Below are 20,565 nucleotides of genomic sequence, written 5' to 3'. Positions count from 1 at the left end.
TCAAGCAAGAAACAGCAGACTGGATGGACGGACTTTCCCAAAAATGGGGACTCTCGGGCTGGGTCAGATCCATATTGAAATCTGTATTTTTAGTTTTGTTTGTTTTTCTTGTTATTTTGATCAGCTTTGGGATCATCAAGAGCATCGTGACCAAACTGATATCGAAAGCTATTTCCCCTTTAGAGATCAATCAGGTGACTGTTCCCACCTCTTCTGAGGAAGAGACAGAAACCTCTGCAGAATTTATAAAACAGCCTTGGTTTTCTGATGCTTGATATCACTTCGAGCTGAAATTTAATGTTTAGGTGCCTCTCCTTTTTTATTTAAACGAAAAGAGGGAGATGTTGTAGTGCGTTTTTATATTTTGTAATATTTTGAAATAGTTTTGTTTTGTATTCCTATATTTTTCCCAAATGGTTTATCCCAGACTGTACTCCCCTCCCTTTACCTGTGTTATCCCTCTCCCAGGATGAGATCATCCCCAAACCCCCACCCTGGCTCTCTGTCAATCACTCAGCATCCCATCCCCCCCATCCAGAAGTTTCGGTCCAAGTTGTCGAGTGATTTGCCAGAGGCCAGGGGTCAGCCCCCCAGGCCTAGTCCCATACGCTGCCCTATATGTCTATCCCCCAGTTCCCATCCCTCAGAGATACCTATTGGTTGGTAAAATGTTATCTACTTTTGGTTTCCTCCTCCCTTTAAATGTGACCTTCGGACATCTCCCGGGACTCTCGGCAGGAGGCCCCCTGAGGCGCAGGAGCTCCTTTGGGATCTGAATAAAAGCTTGGATGAACCCCTGCTAAGAGTCGGCCCTTTATCTTCTACCGATGTCTCTGGTATCTCTTGTGCTGCAAAGGCGCCCAGCCCAGGTGCCCTCAGTACCCTCGGGGCACAGAGAGTGTCCCCCGCTGTCGGCCGTGTTGGGGCTGCTCCCCCCAGTGTCTGCCGACTCGGGACTGGCCCAGGGTTCCTGAGAGGCTCGCAGAGAGACCGAGACATAAACCCCAGGGGTTCAAGGCCCCTATCCTATATCAGTGCTTCCTGGGAACCAAGGTTGAAACCAGCTCTTCAAGACACGTTTTCATAAACAAAGTTTAGTTCCTATCTAAGCAGGGGGGTGTTGCTATTGAGTAAGAAACGGCACAGACTCACCAGAAGGCTGGTTTGCACAGCAGCAGCTTTAATACGAAAATTCTCTCTTTTTATAGACTGTTCTGTTACATACAAACCAGATTGGTCAATCAATCAATACATTTCACCTGATTGGCTAATTAACAAAAATGCCTTTCTTTGAGAAAAACAGAGAGTAGGAAAACACCACCTGCAGGTTGTTTATAATAACAAGCTATCATCGTTTCTCTACAACTCCCTAAAGTCTCACAAGTCGGCCATGAGAAAACTTATCTGGTTTTCTTGCTCTCTGACCAGGCTGTCACATCCACAGTTCCCTCTTTTTGTTTAAAGGAGGAGGCAAGTGTTTGTAATCCTCTGCAGGGCCCCTTTAAGGAAGGAGAACCAACACAGCTCCAGAGGTGCCTCTAGTTATCAGTCAGAACCGCAATCAGATGCCGATTTAAAATAGTCAGAGAGATTGAATCCTGTGATTCCCTCTTACAAGAAATGCACTATCAATCTTAAAATCATTTACTTATTCTAATACAATCTCAGTACTAATTCTAATATAATAACAACTTATCATTAATTTGTTCAAAGAACTGACAATCTTAGCCTGTCAACAGTCCTTTTTCAGAAGCAAAGAAAGGATGGAATGTTCACTCCCCACTCGGAGAGGGACCATCTGATTGGTGGTTGTCATCTTGATCATCATTTGGAGGTTGCCTGTTGGCCACATTCTGGTTTTGGTGTTGCAAATCAGGGAGGACACACCTCGCAGGTACCCATCGTACTCCAGTATCTGTGGAGACACATACCTGCGGCCCCAAGTGATAAGGTCGTACAGGCTCTCCAGCTTATTAGTGGCTAGGTCCCTTATCCAGACCTTCACTCAAGGTAGGTGCATCTCACCTGAAGAATGCAACGAGAGAAAATTATTTAAAATGACAGGATTCTCTGAATTCTGTGGCACTGTAAGGTGGTTGATTAGGTTTCTCCAGGCATCCTTTTTTTTTTTTTTTTGCACATTGAAGGCACTGTGAAGGCAAACTTTAGTTTGTCATCAGGATGCAAAGGAATTGTGTAAAAACAATCCTTCAAATCAATGATCAAGATCTCCCATCCCACAGGGATCATGGTGGGTGAGGGCATACCAGGCTGCAATGCCCCCATGCTTTCCATCTCCACATTAATTTTCTGGAGGTCCTGTAACAGCCTCCATTTCCCAGACTTTATCACAAAGATGGGAGTATTCCAAGGACTAGCAGAAGGCTCAATGTGCCCCTGTTGATGAAGGGTGACCAATTTCTTCTGTCAGGGGCCACTGATGAACCCAAATGGGTTTGTCCACCAGCCACCGTAAAGGCAGCGTAGGATATCTTTCGCCCTTCAATGCAGTGGCCTCAATTAAAAATCCATCCCAATTTGCACTCCCCAGGCAGCCAATACATCCCGCCCCCAGAGATTGATCAGAGATGAAATGACATAGGGCCAAACTGCAGCTGTCTGCCCATTCATGTTACTGATCAGCACAAACCGTTGGCTCACCAAGGTATGTGCCGTACCCCCCACCCCTATGACGGGTGATCCCACGGGGGCCAAAGGCCACGTAGGAAGCCACGCAGAGAGGGAGATGACTGTCGCATCAAACCTTGAAGCCTGATCTTCTATGAGCGGGCACCTGGTAGGGTCAGGGTACACACCATCTGGGGTTGCTGAGCAGAAATGTCCACAGACAAGAGGGCTTGTGGCAGTCCCGTGGATCTGAAGCCACCACTCCCACAAGTCCACTGGTCAGCCCTGGGGACACATGACTGAAAAAGCACAGGTTGAGCAATCCAAGTCCCTGCTGGAAGAATGACGGGGGGTGGACATGAAAACCGTGGCACACAGCTGACCTGAAAAGTGAGAGTCAATGACTCCTGGGTGAACAAAGATTCCTTGGTGGGTGACACTAGATTTTCCCACAAGCAGTGCACCCAGTCCTTGTCCCAAAGGTCCGAACATGTCCAAAGGAACCTTTTGTTCACGACAGGATTCTAAAATGACTGTGTCGGCAGTACATACATCCACGCCGGCGGAGACATGGGTGATGCCTCTGAGCTGTCTGGGCAGACTTGAGCCAGCACCATGCTCTGAGGAATCACTTGTGTCAGGGCGCAATTCCCCTGTGCGCTCATTGTCCTGTTTCCTGGGCCTACCAAAGGTTGGCCATTGCCATAAAATTTAGCCTTGCATTGGTCTGAACAATGACCTGCCCTTAGGCACAGGAAAGTGGCACCCGGCCCTGTTGGTTTGCATGTTCCTTGCTTTTTCTTGCCTTTATTTTTGCTCTTCTTCTGTTGTCCACCCCCTAAGGGTGTCTGGCCTGGCTGTAAGTCAACCACAAGAGCAGACACCCTGTGGTCTACAGAACCTGTCTTGGCACATGCATTGACCATGTCTGCTAGCGTCGGGTTGCCTGGAAGAGCATCTATGATCTTCCAGCACTCACTGTTTGAGTTTTCTTGAGCTAACTGCTTGCATAAAATCTGCCTTAAGGCATCATCCTCAACCTGTTTCTCCAGGGCAGCTTCAAGCCTCTCGGCAAATGGCAAAAAAGGCTCGCCTACTCCTTGTATTATCATTGTATACTGTGGTCTGGGGGAGGCCGTCTCAATAGTTTTCAACAATGCATTAAATCCTACCCCTTGACACTGCTCAAGAACAGCAGAGTCCCAAGTAGCCTGAAAATCAGGATTGAAAAAGGCCTGGTCTCCAAGGAGAGCATCCACCCCCACGCAATACCTAGGGTCTTCTTGAGGCAGAAGCCTGTTGCTTGCTGCAACCTTTTCAGCAGCCTGCCTCCAGTTGTCAAAAAAACCCTCATATTGCACAGGTTGGAACAGTGCCTGAGCAATATGTTTAATATCAAATGGAGCAAGCAGGTCCAAGTTTATCACTCTGAGACCCTGCATAACTTGCACGGAGCCAAGGCCATACTTTGCAACTTTCTCTTCCAAATCCTGGATCACCCACCAGGCAATCACATCATGCCTGTCGGCACGTCCTGAATTTGGGACAGCTTTATACACGGGAAGAGCTTGCAGCTCGCCTTGTGGCAGGACATGGTCCGCCTGAACCACCTGTGTCTCCCCCACAGAATCTGGATAAGCTGTCTGACCGTCATCTGTGGCCCCTTCCCCCAAGTCAAGTGTGGTGTCAGCTGTACACCGTGGCCTTCTCGCCCTGTCCAACAGGTCCCCATCCCCATCTTCTGAAGCTTGCATCTTAACTGTGTCCCAAAAGCTGTGAGGGTTCTTGGGGGACATGGTCACCCGACAGGGAGGCAAAGTTCAGAGATTACGCACGCACAATGATTCTGCCTGTCGGTGCCGGCGTTCCACCACTAGGGCCCTCCCCCACCAGGGGGCTGGCCGCTGGCATTCATCACTGTCCCTGCCCCCATCCAGGGATGGGGAGGACAGCCTGCGGGCAGCAGGGAGTGGTGGGCCAGCCAAAGGCTCCGGAGTAGAGGGGCCAACTACAGACTGCAAGGCCAAAGGGCCGGTTGCCAGCCTAGACACACGGGGGCTGGCCGCTGGCTGTGCCGCTGCCAGGGGCCCAGCCGTGGATGGCGCAGCTGGAAGCACTACCGCTGCCATCACAGGCTGCAATGGCAAAGGTGTAAAAGACATTAAATCAACCAAGTCAGCCGCCGAGCCGGGAGGAGAAGGCAGTTAATCTGCAGCCAAAGGCGGGGGAATGAAAGGAGACACAGCCCCCATTGTGTGATTTACCGTTTGGAGAGACGGTGCTGATGTGGCGGTCACAGTTGCTGTTTTCCACACAGGTGCCATGGAAAAGGAGGGGGAAGGCGGCCAGGGGCGTGATGTCAGCTGGAACAAACACCCGCCGGAAGGTGTTGACGATGGGCGTGTCCGACGCAGCTGTGTCTGACAACAAGGAAGCTGACGGAGTGACCAGTGTGATCGTGGCGACTGCCGATGGTGGAGCTGACTCCACCCTCACCTGCGATGTGGGGGGGAATCTTGAGCCGGGAACTGCAGCTCCTGCTGTGAAAGAGTCGGTCCCCAATGTGCGGGGGGGGTGAAGGCGGGGCCTGCTGCCGCAGCGGCTCTCCAGACGCTCTTCGCAGGAAAGGGGAGAACCGACGCGTCAGCCACGGCAGCGATAGTTGTGGCACCGCCAGTGGTGACAGAGGGTCCAAAAGCAGCTCAAGCGGGGAAGCACCATCTCCCGGACACGGCCAAGACACGGATATAGCTCTCAGCGGCTTTGATGTAGCAGAAGGAGTCAATGGCGACCTTCCAGAGATGTAAGGACAAGGACTTGTTGGCAGAACATAATCTCCAGACAAGAGATAGTTTCCAAGGGGAGTCCCCACGCCTTTTGCCGGCCCGTGTGGAGCCAGAGAAAAGCCAGCACCCTCCTGGTCTGGCGATTTTCCCCCTCAGGGTGTCAGCTCCATCTCCACCCTCTGAACTCCCCATCTCCGACCCACTGTCCTGGGCTGGGATGCCACGGAATAGGCATCCCCACGCAACCATAAGTCAAGGCATGGCGAAATCCCCTCTAGAAAACTCCTCCGCGAGCCGGTAGCCCAATGCCTCCCACAGGACCGGACTAAAAGCAGTGTCCACATCCACCAGAAAGTCATGAGACTTGGCCCATATTAACAGAGAGCAGAGTGAATCATACAACACAGAGACTCCCATATGATTTGCAGAAAAAAAAAAAAACCCTAACTCCACAACTTGTAAAAGTTGTAAAGCTGGTATGTTTATTACAGCCCTGGATGTATGTGGGGATCATTCCCCCTAAAGGACATGCGCAACCCTGAGAATTCCCAAACCTTTTTTATCCCCCGTTACTAGTACATATGCATAGACTTTCACAATAGGCTCATGCATATTCATTTTACTGGTTTCGCTTTACAACTTGCAACTAGTCCTTGTACAGAGAAAACTCTCTGGTCATCCTGTCCATCTCTTGCCTTCATTTCAAAGTTCAAGGGGCCCTTCTTATCTCTTCAGCTTGGAAATTGCATTCCTTCTTCCTCGGCTGAGGCAATTTTTGTGAGCGCAGCAAAGCTAACGGACTAAACAAGTTCACTTATGTTAGCAAGCTACAGATTTAATAATTCAAAGTGGCACGTTTCACCTAAATCTGAAATGGATTTCTACTCTGTTAAATTTCCACTCTGTTTCACATAAGGGAAATCATGTCCCTCCATACAGTAACAATCACGCTTTCTTCTTTAGGAGCGTGACTCCCCATCACGGAAACTCTGGCACCCAACCCCAGTAAAACACAGACTGTCCGCTGTGCTGGGGAATTTGTCCCTGTCCACTGTTCTAAGCTATAAGGGCAAAACTGCCACCCCAGTCTGTTCCAGGAGGATGTGGCCAAAGGCAGTCACCTCTCCAGGAGAACAGAGGGTGTCCAGACGCGGGTGGACCGCGCGGACACCACAGGGTCGCAGTGGAGGTCTGGCGGGGGTCCGAGGCATCTCCATCTGTCCTGCGATCCACGAGGGGCTGATCAGTGCGAAACATGGCATGGTCACCAGATGTCACTATTGAGTAAGAAACGGCACAGACTCACCAGAAGGCTGGTTTGCACAGCAGCAGCTTTAATACGAAAATTCTCTCTTTTTATAGACTGTTCTGTTACATACAAACCAGATTGGTCAATCAATCAATACATTTCACCTGATTGGCTAATTAACAAAAATGCCTTTCTTTGAGAAAAACAGAGAGTAGGAAAACACCACCTGCAGGTTGTTTATAATAACAAGCTATCATCGTTTCTCTACAACTCCCTAAAGTCTCACAAGTCGGCCATGAGAAAACTTGTCTGGTTTTCTTGCTCTCTGACCAGGCTGTCACATCCACAGGGGAGGGGATTCAGAAAGGCTTGAACCGGGGGGTGTGGGAACCCAGGGCACAGGGAATATTTCTCTGTCTGCTCTGAGTGGTCCTGACCCCCAGAGAAGCACTGACTTTGACCCTCACCTGTGGAGAAAGCTTCCAAGACTTAGACTAGAGTCTACAAGACTGTGAAATAGATAATAGAGAATAGTATAGTTTATCACAGGGTGGAAAACTTAAAGTTTGGGGTTTTAGAATATAGTAATAAGTATGAAGCAAGATGGAGGTTTTAGGGCGGAGGCAGGTTGTTCTTCACCTTCTTCTTCCTTCTTCTTCATGGGTTTGGGTGGTATTTTGTAATTGGACAGAAAAGTCCACATTGCGGGCTTCGAGGGATCAATTATTGGGTTAAAAGGGAAAATAATTGAGGTATCATTTCTTAATTGGATAGTTTGGTCTTAAAAGACCTTGTAGCAAGAGATTGTTAGCCATTTTTTGCAGTGCTTTTCCTGCGTGCTGAGCCTGGTGTGGACAGCATGCAAAACTTTAGATAACAATAAACAAGAAGCTGAAGACTGAAAAAGTCCAGTGTGTCTCTCTTTCCTGACACAGAAATGCTCCAGGAGGGTTTCCCCCAACAGGGGAACTCCCAGGGAGGGTCCTAATGGGGGGCCAGAAATCAATAGGGGGGAGTTACCTCACCACTTGTACTAGTTTGAAAGCAAACCAGAGGGAGATCCCAAGTCAGAAATACAATTTAATAGGAAAAATAAATTTAATAATATAGAAAGACTGACAGAGTCAGAATACGACCTGACACCCTGTTTGTCAGGATGTTGGTAGCAGTCCGATTAAATGGTGGCTGCAGTCCACCTGGAGTGACAAGTGTGGTTCTGTTGAAGCAGTGATCCTGTACAAGGGTTTGATCTTCTGCTGAAGGTCCAGTGGTGGTTATGGAGCTCTTGTCCTCTGGGAATTCAGTGGATAAGGCTCGTTGTGGTGTTCCAGAGCTCAGATTATATCCAGGTCAGAATGTTTGGTTCCTCTCCCTGGGCAGAACATCTCACAATGGGTTGATGTAATTTTATGAGTCATGCAGTGAGTCTCAATGGCCCATTAATAGAAGATATCTCCTCGGAGGAAGGATGGGTCATGGAAGAGATAAAGGAACACTGCCCCACCTGGTTTTAACAGCTTATGAAGATGGTGGTAGAATGCATACTTTTTGGTACATCTGACATTGTAACCTGATGGCGATTGAGGAAAGAGACGTGGACTCCATGATTTGCACACTTGAAGCCGTTTATTGATTTGCAAAGCTGAGCTTCTATACCTTTTCAGCTGTAACTAAAAATAGCACAGTTATAACATTTATGTAACTAGGTAACGTTGCTTAATTCAAAGCCTTGTACAGACTAGCACAGGTATGTGTAATCTTACATAAGTTCTGCTTACCAAGCACATTGTACCAAGCACACTGCTAACTTCTGCATTCCTTCTTCAAAGTTCCGCTTTCTGTTGCCAAGGCTTGCGGCCTACTAATGCTAACATATCCACTTCTGTCATGAGATGGACAGTGCTCCCAACTAGGCTTTCTAGCTGTATTCCTACAGTAACCTAAGACACCATTTATGTCTCTAATTGGGGATTCTTGTCAATTATGCTAATTTGCTAAATTTATAAAACTATTCACCCCATGCAGGGGGGAGGGCATTTTTCCATATCTGCCTCTGGAGACCGCCAATAAAATCAAGCCTTAACATTACCACCTATACTAATATTGTCTTGAAAGTGTGTTGTTTTATTTCTAGGTCTTTAAAGCATCAAAACAACCCAAACAAATTCAACTGTGCCCTAGCCTGTTGCTGGGTATACAATATCCTACTGAAGGATAGTTCCAAGTTGCTCTAAGGATGCCAGCTCTGTTCTCCAGCAGATGGACAGAATGCCAAAGCCTGGAGGCAGCTCAGTCTGATCCCAGGACCATGTAGATGCTGATGTGAAAGCCACACACAGCTCCCTTTTCTATGCTCTCTGATTGCCACAGTCCCTGGCAAAGGCTTGGCCCTGGGCCAGTTGAACTCTTCCAGACAAGTCTTGGGCATGGTTTGGGAATTAGGTCAGGCCAGGGACCATTTGCAATATTTTTCATGTGCCTGCCCTGTTTTGAAAGCTGAAAGTCTGGTACTCTAGTATTGCCTATTTCATGTCAGCTGGTGTCTCTGGCTGTGGCCAGTTGGCATGATATGTATGCCATGCACTGCTTTGTGCTCATATACCAGATGTGCTCACAATGCTGCATGAAAGGGAAAATGATACTGCTGTGGTCAGGTTAAGATCCTGCATGCTCTGCTGGGTGTCTGGGTACAGGCTTGCAGACTTGAAGCATCCTGAGGTATCTAAAAAACTAAGAGCCTACCTTTATAGTCAGTGCAGAACAATAGGAACTCCAGTGGGTTATTCATCCCATCCGAAAGCAAGCTCTAAAACAGACCAGATGAACTGTCTTCTAGACAGTCGTCCAGAAAGTTTAGGGTGACTAACTTCAATTTTGATGTCTAACTTCTAAGTTTTGGTGAAGTGCATCCAACCGTCTGCAGGAATTTGGTATTGGAGGTAGTCTCAAGATACCCTCAAAAGATACCACAGATGTAGCCTGTAAATCCCACAAATGCCTTTTCTTGTGTATATTATAGAGCAAAAACATGTTCCAATTATTCTTTTGTGGGACTGAGTTTGGCCCTATTTCTCTGCTCTCCCTTCTCTAGACTTTGTTCTTGCCCCAGACAGTGGCTCATGTGATGCAGCTCCTGGCTCAGAGCATGGAGATCTTCCAGGTGATGCATTTTATGAGTGATCTGATGGCTTCATCAATGTTTCCAACTGAAACTATAGTTGGGTCATGTCACAGATTTAAGCCATATCAGCTGCTGTTAAGTCATTGTGCTCAAAAAAGGGCAAAAAGACAGGAGAGGGTGAAACAGCAAGATTCCTTCATGGCAAAAATCTTATCTGTCTGGAATTGTAAATGTTGCTGGGATGATTCTGTGAAAAACGAGGTTCACTCTTCTGGTAAAAGTTTAAGAAAGGACAATAGGAGACAAAGGCAATAAAGCAATGTTTTTAAGGGCCGGGTGCTTGGCATTCAGCCAAGAGCACATCTGCTATTTCAGAAACACCCTTTATATACCATTTCTATTGCATCAGCCTGATGCATATTCATAAACAATTATGCATATTTAAACTTTTCCCCAAACTAGTTTGCATGTTCCAAGAACTGCTTAGCATGGCTCCTCCTCTGGTCTGTGTTTTTAGAGCATGCGTATTTCTTGGCTGTAGTTTTAGTCCATTCTTACAGTCAAGTCTACTTTTGGGCTTTGGTCCATACTTTCTACCAATGGTAGGCATTGATAGTTGGCACATCAGTCGCAGGGGTCCTCATCATATGTTCATTGGATGTTATCCCAACCAAGCAGGCAGTTCAATTACCACAAGCAGAACTATATCAGCTCTTTCACTACTATGTCCAAGTTTATTTATTAACAGAAATAAAAACTATATCTTTATAGCAAAGTTACTTTAACATTAAACATATAGCATTGTCCTGGATTGTCAAACAAATTGTATGCCATTTGCCATCTGTATGGCAGTTGTCTTCTGTTAAGTGGGCAGTTTTTCTTATCTCTTCCACAACGACTCCTCCCTTCGGGGAGACATCTGCTGATAATAGGCTATTGAACGTCACTACATGACTGATAAGAACTATAGCATCCCATTGCGAGATGCTCCTCCCAGAGGAAGAAGCCAAGCATTCCTACGCAGATATAATCTTGAGATTCTGGAACACCAGCACGGCTTCTCCACTGGATTTCCCAGAGGAACAGCTGCCCCTTCCACTGGATCTTCAGAGGAAGACTACACCTTTCTACAGTATCCCTGCTCAAACAGAATCACACCTGACACTCCAGGAGGACTGCAGCCACAATTCCAATTGGACTGCTACCAGCATGCTGACCAACAGGGTGTCAGGTCATCTTCTGACTCTGTCAATGTTGCTTTGGTTTACTCCATTGTTTATTTTATCTTTTTATTTTCTCCCCTATTAAAGAACTGTTATTTCCTGCTCCCATATTTTTTGCCTGAGAGCCCCTTAATTTAAAATTTATAGCAATTTGGAGGGAGGGGGTTTACATTTTCCATTTCAGGGGAAATGATGTTTTTTTTCCAAGCCACTAGCCTTCATTTTTAAATGTATGCAAAGTATAAAATGTCACTGCTTCTCTTCTGGCTTTATTTAGCAGTAGGAGACCATTATTGTCCTGGGTAACCCAAAAAATGTGCATTGTATTCCATATCTTTCCTCTGCCAATCTGCCCAAAATTGTTATGTCCCTTTAAGACCCGGGGGCCAGAAACAGTACTTTTACACTGGGTTAGTGGAGGCGGGAGGTTCCTGGGGTGCCTTTAGGAGATGGAGAACACTCATGCAGAGACCTCTTTCTTGTTTCTTGCCAGGCTGCCAAGAGAGTTGCTTAGGGCAGGGTCTCTGAGCCAAGGCAGAGCGCGGAAGAAGCCTTCTTTTGTTTCTCTTTGTTAAAAATGACCATATAATATTGGCTTTTGCATTTATGTATTAGATTTTGCACATTGTTATTGATTATAAGTATTTAGATATGGTAAAATTATCTGCTTGTTAATATAAACATAATACATCAGTTTAGGTATGCACTGTATAGCTCATAGAAATAGTAGTGTAATGAATATGATATCTATGTATAGCTTATAGAAATAGTAGTGTGATGAACGTATTATACTATAGACCTTAGCAAAAACCCTATAAGATGTTAAAAGGCTATTGTGTAACTAAGAGAGCAGTGTAAAGCCATCTGCTGACTAACCTCTCCAAGTGATGATAACAGTGACACAAAACAGAGCATCATAGGAGACTGGGAAGAGCTCATTAACGCCTCTTATCAGAAAAGTGGGAGACAATGGGGATGAAACCACGGGAAGGAATAAAATTTATTGACTTGACCTCAAGATGCCATGCAGATAAGTCAGGATGGGAAATCTAAACAAGAGGAATCCCTGCAATATCAAAAGCTCTCAGGAATGTTTGAATAATGTATGAGCTAATGAATATGCACGTAACCCCAGCAATGTAACCACATAAAGAGAATATGATTTTAAGCTATTTTTGTGCTCTTTGGCCATTCACCAAAAGCACCCCAACGCTGGAAACATTGTCCTTCTTTTACCCTTTATTAAAATTTTAAAAATTCTAAAGAGTGAACTCTGTTTTTCACATCTCCAAGCTCTGTGGGAAGTTGCCTGGCACAGGTCTCTGAGAAACTGCATTTTGCAGTCCTACACTGTTTCGGAGCAAATATTGCAACGTCTTCTTGTTATAGATGAGTAATGTAATAGTTGAGTCTCACAATTAAGAGATAGACATTATGCAGATGTATAGTAATGTTATTGTAATATGTCATCCCATGGTCTTCTTTCCCCTCCCCCTTGTAATAACTTTAGTAGTCAGGACATTTCAGGAAGGCTGACTTGTTACCAGGAAGCACACCTGACCTCCAATCAAGATGTAAGAAAGTAATCACCATCAATGGACGGCAGAGAAAAAGTTGACTGACAAAACTTTGGGGAGGGCTAAATATATAAAAAGCAGAGCATCCATTTTGTAGATGAGCACGTGGCTGATAGTCATGGAGACTCCCAGCACTGAAAACTTTTTCCTTATTCAATCCTTAGTTGCAATTTTTGTTAAGGTTTAATAAACCTTTGAAATCTAAGAGTGAGAAGTCATTTCTCACATTCTTCTTGGCTGCAGTTGCATGGGGCAACCCCTGTCTCTGGAGCCAGAGCTGTTGGGGCCTGGCTAGTCCATTTTCTTTCCCTTGCAATGCAGCAGCAACTCGGAACTGCAGCACTGACACCAACTGGGTCTAGCTGCCTAAAAAGAAGCAGAGAAACTGACACTGCAGGTTCAGAGCTGCCCCAGACAACACTAGCACCAGTGGAACTGACACCACAGGGAGAAGGTTGAGTGAAGTGGGGCTTTTCCACAATCATGTTTTTGTCCCCTGGGCCATGTGGTCTTCTACTGAGGCCACCATACTGGGGGAGGGGCTCCTCTGCCCTCTTGTTTTCTTTGTTCACAGGGAGTCCATGGGATTCAGCACATTTGTATCTAGTGCTTATTACTGTTATCCTGGTTGCTGCTGTTTTGTTTTTTAGTAAACTGTTATTTTTTCTCTTATATATTCCCAGATTTTTTTCTCTTTATTGGTGAAAGGGGAGTGGTTAAAATTTAAGGGGAAGTAGCTTGTTTCCCAGGCTCACCCTTTAAATTTTCTACAACCAAGACAATTATCTACTGACATGACCTGTTAAATAACTGCAAATATACTTAGGGAATTTATGTAAGCCTGAGCTGATGTCAGGAATAGACTTCAGAAAAAAAAAATACAAAACAAAAAACAAAACCAAGAACATCATAATGAGAGGAATGACAGATTTGTCTTTACAAACAAGCTGTGGGTCTGCTGGTAGAGAAAACTAGCACTGGGAGATAAAAGAAACAAGGGGAAGGATTCCACTGATTGATGAATGGAAAAAGATATTTGTTTTTACAAATAAACTGTAGGATTGCTGATAAATGAAATTTGGTATTGAAAGATGAAAGAAACAATGGGGAAGAAAAACCCCTAAATTCCGTAAGAATTAGAGGGAAATCGTTGGTATCAGGCATTCCGGGAAGTTTGTACCTCTCAAGTACCTCAGTCAATGGGAAAAGCGAGAAGGGAAATGTGGCCGGGAAATTAGGATAAAAAGGAGGTTGTGTCCTCCAAAAATTTGAGACACCCCAGGGGAATGCCCCATGTGTTGCCTTCTTGTGAAGGCCGCGATGACCTGGTATCGGAGTCCAGCACTGCGATCTTCTCCTTGGGATCCTTCGTGGCCAATAACGGACGCTGACACCAATGTGGTGGACGGTTAAAGGCGTTTATTGAGGGGTCTCGAGGGTATTTATGGACTAAGGGGCTTCCCTACGTCAGACAGGGGTTTGGCTATACTTTCTAGGGTTAGTATGGAGTGGAAAGTTACTGGCATGCATAGGTTAGGGGGGCTACACGTCTGGCTACATTCCAAGGGTGATCCTTATCTATGGGGAGGGGGGCAGAAGGATTCCTGTAATTTTCCGTCACAGCCCGAAATCTTCCGAACGCCTGTCCCTATGCCTACTACACTTCCCCCCCCTCTTTCACAAATGAACGAGGTAGTCTTATACATAGGCACTGAAATGAGGTAGGAGGTTGAGATCTGACTAGGGAAAAGGGTCTTGGGAAACCTGAGTAAGTTTCTGCCAGGCAAGTCTCTCGTGACTGGCAGTGTTCTCTGTTGAATTCACAGTAACTGTTGCTGTCCCACGAACAGGATGTTAGTCCATTCTAGTCGGGCCTGAACGAATGAGACTAGCTTGTTCAGCAGGCATGGCCCGAAGGTAATAGCTAAAAGCAGCATTGCCAATGGACCTATTAGGGTAGAAATCAGGGTGGTTAACCATGGTGATTGATTGAACCAGGATTCGAACCAGCCCTGTTGGGCTTCCCTGTCTTTCTGTCTCTGAGCCAGTCTGTTTCGGAGTTCTGCCATGGAGTCTCTAACGACTCCTGTGTGGTCAGCGTAGAAACAACATTCCTCTTTCAAGGTGGCACACAGGCCTCCTTGTTGTATGAACAGGAGATCCAGTCCTCGCCTGTTCTGCAGGACCACTTCCGAGAGCGAGGAGACTGACTTTTCTAGAAAGGAAATGGACTTCTCGATCCTCTGCAGGTCCTCATCGATGGTCATCTGCAGCTGAGACAGTCCTTGGTGTTGAGTTGCTAGGGCTGAGACACCTGTTGCTGTTCCAGCCGCCCCTAGGCCGAGCAGCATTGCGATAGTTATACCTGTTAGTATCTCTCTCTTGTGGAGCCGGCTGTTTTCCTCGAGAAGGTGGTACACCTCCTCATCTGAGTGGTACAGGATCCTAGGGATGATCAGAACTTGAACACAAAAGTCGTTAGAGTTATCGAATTTGGCAAGAGACACGCAGGGACTCACTCCAGATCTCTGGCAAACCCACATTCCAGATGCGGATGGGACTACCCACTTATTATTCTTCCTGTCAGGCTCAACTACTTCGGTGCAGACGTCGCCTTTCCGTTTAGCTAGGGTTGCATTGCCAAAGCATCTGCCCTGACCTGTGACTTGACTCAGGGTAATTCCTTTGCGGGGTGTGTCCCATCTGCACTGGCGAGGGGCATCGGCTGTGGAATAGCTGAAGGGGGTATCTAAAGCGATTCCTTCGTAAAAGGGGGGTTTAACATCATAACAAAGCCAGCAGGAGTCGGTTAGGTTAGGGTTAGATTCATTCAGGGATAGAAAGGTAGCTTCTAACATGCGAAGGATTGGGTCCGGGTCCGACCTGGCTGAGCGGCCTATCTGGAAGGCTTCCTCATCGCCAGTCGGGACCTCGGTGACCCTTGTGGGCAAGGGTTTGGGGTAAGTCATGTTTCTCCCTTTCTGTGTGCTTTTGATTACTTTGTTGGGCCCAACTGCTCTGGGTGCTGACGGTTGGAGTCTGATAATTCGCACATTCACCCATTTTCCTGACCCTTGAAGGACTACCGTCCACGTTTTGCCCACGGCCCAGCTAGGGTGATTTGGCTGCGAGACTGTCATGTTATAGTGAGTGCATTTCCGGAATTTGGGGACTTTATGGTGGTTTCGATAGAAACTTCCCTGAAGGAAGACGGGTGTTTTGCAACCTGCGGGTGCCCAGGTGAACTGCAGGAATCTGTCGGGCTCTTGTGGGTCCCACCCAGGTCCTGATGGCCTGGCGTCTGTAACTATTGTTTCGCAGCCCCAGTGCCCACAGTATCCCCACCCTGGGCGATTGCAATAACTTTTTCCTGGGTTTGATGCTGGGCACCAGTAAGTTAGGTACATGTGTGTGGCGTGTGAAGAATGGGGGTCTACCTTTGGCTGTTCCGGAAATAGGCTGGTGATGCTAAGCATGAAGGACGGGGCGTTTGGCGTGGTGATGTCTCTGAGCATCTTGTCACCATCAAGATGCTGCATGACCCACCTGAAGGGCTGGTGAGGGTAGTGGTCTGGGCTGGCTTGTCCTCTGGCAACAAGCCCCAATAGCATAATCACACAGAAACACCGTTGTAGCTTGGGTCTCGCCCGTGCGGGTCTCTCGGGTGCTGTCCGGCGGCTCGGTGGACTGTCACTTCCCTCTGGGAGGGGAACATACGCATCCCGGGGACGACCCATAAGCATGTCCTGTAAATAGAAACTCACAATTCTCATCAATCTTGTCCCGCCCAGTGTGAAGGTCGGGCTTGATCGACCTAAGCGGACACCACCTAATTTCGCCGTCCTTTTTGACAGCCGCGTACCCTCGTCCCGTGAGCATCAACCTCCAGCCCTGTTCCCATTCGCCTAGCTCATTTCTAATTGCAACCTGTGGGCCTTCCTCTAACGCCTTGGTGGCCCAGTGTTTCTGGATGGGGCTGTTTGTTTCATCCCCCCTAGGGAATTGATTCAGTGCTAGCAAGGCGGTTGCTAGTATGTGTGCCTGATCTCCTGGGGGAATAGAATTGGCAAAACCCTCTGCTTTTGCCAACACCTCCAGCCTGGTTTTCAGGGTTTGATTCGCCCGCTCGACTATGGCCTGCCCGGTACTGTTGTACGGGATACCCTGTACTAATGTGATGCCCCATTTCGAGGCGAATTCTTGTACTGGTTTGGAGGTGAAATTGGAACCGTTGTCAGTTTTGATCTGTTTGGGGATGCCAAGCCACGCCATGGCCGTCAGCCAGTGCTGAATTGTGGCTTTAGAGTTAGTTTTGGGGTGCTGTGTGGCCACGATCATTCCGCTGAAAGTGTCCACCGTCACGGCAAGCCACGCTCGGGGCTTCAGCAGTTGACACAAGGTGAAGTCTGACTGCCAGATTTGTGAAGGCTTGAGACCTCTCGGGTTGACTCCACTGGTCCACAGGGGTGATTTCTGGCAGTAAGGACAGGTCGCCACCACATGTCTTGCGTCTGCTGTAGAAATCCCACACCTCTTCGCCAGGGCCTTGGCCCCGATATGGAGTGATTCATGCAGCTGACGAGCTTCCTGCAACGTCCATACGCCTTTTGCTGCGGCGTCCGCCTTGTCGTTGCCTATCTGGAAGTAACCTCTGATCGGGTCGTGGCTGTTGGCGTGAATGATGGACACGGTGCCCTGTCGTGAGGAGAGCGCTTCTTCCAGCATTAGGGCTGCTGTAGATGTTGACACACCTGGTCCTGCCATGGCTAGGCAAAGCCTCGCCACGAATATAGAGTCCGTTACTATATTGAGGTGTTCATCTTTAAAAAGTCCGCACGCTAAGACCACTGCTGTCGCTTCCAGTTGCTGCACTGACAGTGTGGGGTCACACGCTTTAATGCAATGCCATCGTTCCCTTGCCTGCCACACTGCCGTCGCAGTAGAAGTCGTGGAGGAAGCGTCCGTGAAGACCGTTGGTCCTGGCTGCGGTCGGTCCTTGACCTTTAGTGGTATGTCTATGTCGACGATGCTCAGCAGCCGAGTCCAGGGTGGTTTTGCAGAGTAGGAGATTTCTCCTCCGAAGCCGGTGAGAGCAAGGGCTAGGTGTTCTGAAATTGCGGGTGACTCCACAGATGGTTGCTTGCGAAAGGGAAGGTGTATTCTCGTTGGCTCAGTTCCTAGGTGTCTCAAGGCCAGTCTCCTGCCTTTTCTGATGAGGTTGGCGACGCATTCGATTCCCGGGGAGAATGCACGAGCAGGTCTCCCGAGAACTACCCATTGGATCGGTCGGGATTTTTCGGAAGGTCCTTGTGCTAGTGCTCCCACTCCGCCCTTTGGTGTGAAGTGAACGTATAAGTCCAGGGGCATGGCCGGGTTCCACCTGGCTAGCGTGCTAGTGGACATCTGCTGGTCGATGAAATCGAGGGAGCTCGCCGCTTGTGGTGTCAGTTCCTTGGGTTCCCAGGGGTGTTGTCCCTTCAGGAGGTCATATAAAGGGTCCATGACCTCGGGGGGGATTAGGACGACGTTGCGGACCCACTGCAGCGATCCCACCAGGCGTTGCACATCGTGAAGTGTCTTGATATCCCGGTTGATCTTTACCTTGGGAGGAGTCACGTAGGAACTCGTGATTCCCACTCCTAGGAAGGTCACGCAGGGTCCTCTCTTGACCTTTGCGCTTGCGATCTCGAAGCCGTTGGCCCGGAGGGTTTCTGTGATTGTAGACACCAGGTGGTCCACCTGGCTTGTCGATGGTGCAGCGACTAGGATGTCGTCCATGTATTGGATGATGGTTGTGGCAGGGTAGGAATGTCGGACTGGCATCAGTGCTCTGTCCACGGTGATCTGGCAGATAACAGGACTGTCCACTAGGCCTTGTGGAAGCACCCTCCACTGGAAACGGAGGTTAGGCCGATTACCGTTTGGAAATGCCACGGAAAAGGCAAAGCGTTCTCTGTCATCCGGATGCAGGGGTATCGAGAAGAAACAGTCTTTGATGTCCAGCACTGCGCACGGCTGTCCTTCAGGGATAGCTGAATTCATGGGTAGCAGTGTCTGGACTGGGCCCATGGGTCGAATCGTCTTGTTCACTTCTCTCAGGTCGTGGACGAGACGATAACCCTCTCCGGACCTTTTGGGGATTACAAACACAGGGGTGTTCCACGGACTGGTGGAGGGTTCTATGTGACCCTTTTGCAGTTCGCGGTTGACCAGTTCCAGCAAAGCTGCCACTCGAGGCTCTGACAAAGGCCACTGCTCCCTCCAAATAGGATCTGACGATTTCCAAGTCAATTTGATTGGCAGCTGAGGGTGTACAGCAGTGGCCCCTATGATAAATTTGTAATCTTGACTCCTAGCATAGCAAGGACGTCCCTTCCTATTAGTGGCGGAGAGTTTTGCAAAATGTAGGGGTAAATTGCTACTGTCTGTTCTGGTCCCTTGTTCGTGTGAAGTGTTATAGCCACCAGCTGGGTGCTTTTCCACGCCCGAGTTTGTCCCCCCACCCCGTTCACTGGAGGGACTTCCTTAAACTGCCAATGTCTGGGCCAATGTGATTGGGGGAGAATCGTGCAGTCTGATCCCGTGTCTACCCAAAACTGAAGTCCTACGATGTGGGGGTCCCGACTGCCATAGAGGCGGCATGTCCCCCACACCCTCGGGGGTTCCTTCCCTATTTTCATGGCCAGGGCCACCCAGGGGTCCCGGTTTGGGACGTCCCCTGCTGGTCCTGTAGCGCTTGCTTGGCTTGTGATGATGGGTGGTGTGAGGGCACGGTTGGTGGTACTGCATAGCTCTGCCATTGTATCGCTGGCGGGGGTGTGATACTGACTGCCTCCTGTGGGGGCATAGGGTATGAAGGTCCCCTGCCCCACTGTGGGTTGGCATAGATGGGCCGTCTCGCCTCCATAGCGGGAGGGGGCCGAATATGGCCCGCACGCCCCCCCCCCTCTCCTGTTTCCCCGGGGCCGGGATCTACAGTCCCTAACGAGGTGACCTCTCCTCCCACAGTTCCAGCAGATCCCTCTGGGGCGCTGCTGGGACGAGGGTGTTGCCTGAGGAAGCTGTGCTGGTTGAGGGCAGCTGGCCGCGACATGACCTGACTGGCCACATCTGAAGCAGGCCATCGCACTGGTTAGGGTGTGGACGGCTGCTTGGAGTGGGGTCAGCTGCTCTTCCCTCACAACATGCTTAATCATGTCAGCCAGGCTGGCCCCGGCCGGCAGGGAACGCAATATATCTTTGGTTACGGTGTTACATTGCTGCCGAAGGCAGTCGGTTATCACCGGACCTTTAGCAACAGCGGGTAAGTTAGAAGAGTCCACCGCAGCCTGAAGGCGGTCAACAAATTGTGTAAAGCCTTCACCCTCCCCCTGTTTGATGGTCGACCATGGTGTCGGTCTGTCCACAACCCTGGATGCGGCGCGTATAGCTTCTCTGGCCGCCCGAGAAGTCGCCCTGACTTCCTCAGTCCGAAGCTGCGCAGCTTGCTGCTGGGGTGTGGCTACTTCGTCATGCTTCCCCAACAACCTAGATAAACTCGACCCGTGGAGTGGTTGCCCTTCTCCCGCTGCCTGAGCGAGCATGGCCGTACATCGGTCTGTCCATTCCTGTTTAAATATTATCAAACCCGCCCCATCAAAAAGCATACGGCTTATTTGCACTATATCAAAAGGGAGTAAATCATCATTGCTAAAAAGACCGTCCACGAGAGTGGAAACCACTCCTGAGTTAATTCCTTTTTCTGAAATAGCTTTTACTATTGTTTGAACGTCTTTGGAATTAACGGGAGTATACGTTCTTTGCTGGTTCCCCTGGGGTCCTGTAATTCTCACCGGGAAGGCATGCACCGATGCTGCGGGTGCCCATCCCGCGCATTCGATTTTGATTTTACCCCAATCGGTGAGTTTGTATTGGGGCTGGTTCCCGACTGTGTCAAAAGTTTTATTTGGTTTCGTCCGAAACCGCATTGATTCAGTTTTCT

The 20,565-nt window shown here is 48.4% G+C and overlaps 1 long non-coding RNA gene across 1 annotated transcript; it reads right to left on the bottom strand.

Annotated features, from left to right (window-relative positions):
- Positions 1-1,158: 1,158 nt before the first annotated feature.
- Positions 1,159-5,148, bottom strand: LOC136568559 (uncharacterized). Its single transcript, XR_010785251.1, has 2 exons — positions 4,893-5,148; positions 1,159-2,025 (listed from the first exon to the last, which is right to left on the bottom strand). It is a non-coding gene; the product is annotated as an uncharacterized lncRNA (long non-coding RNA).
- Positions 5,149-20,565: the final 15,417 nt, after the last annotated feature.

Source organism: Molothrus aeneus, chromosome W (genome assembly GCF_037042795.1).
Source record: "Molothrus aeneus isolate 106 chromosome W, BPBGC_Maene_1.0, whole genome shotgun sequence".
NCBI lineage: Eukaryota > Metazoa > Chordata > Aves > Passeriformes > Icteridae > Molothrus > Molothrus aeneus.
The sequence above is the reverse complement of the archived record's forward strand: the minus strand, read 5'-3'. Positions and strand labels throughout refer to the sequence as shown.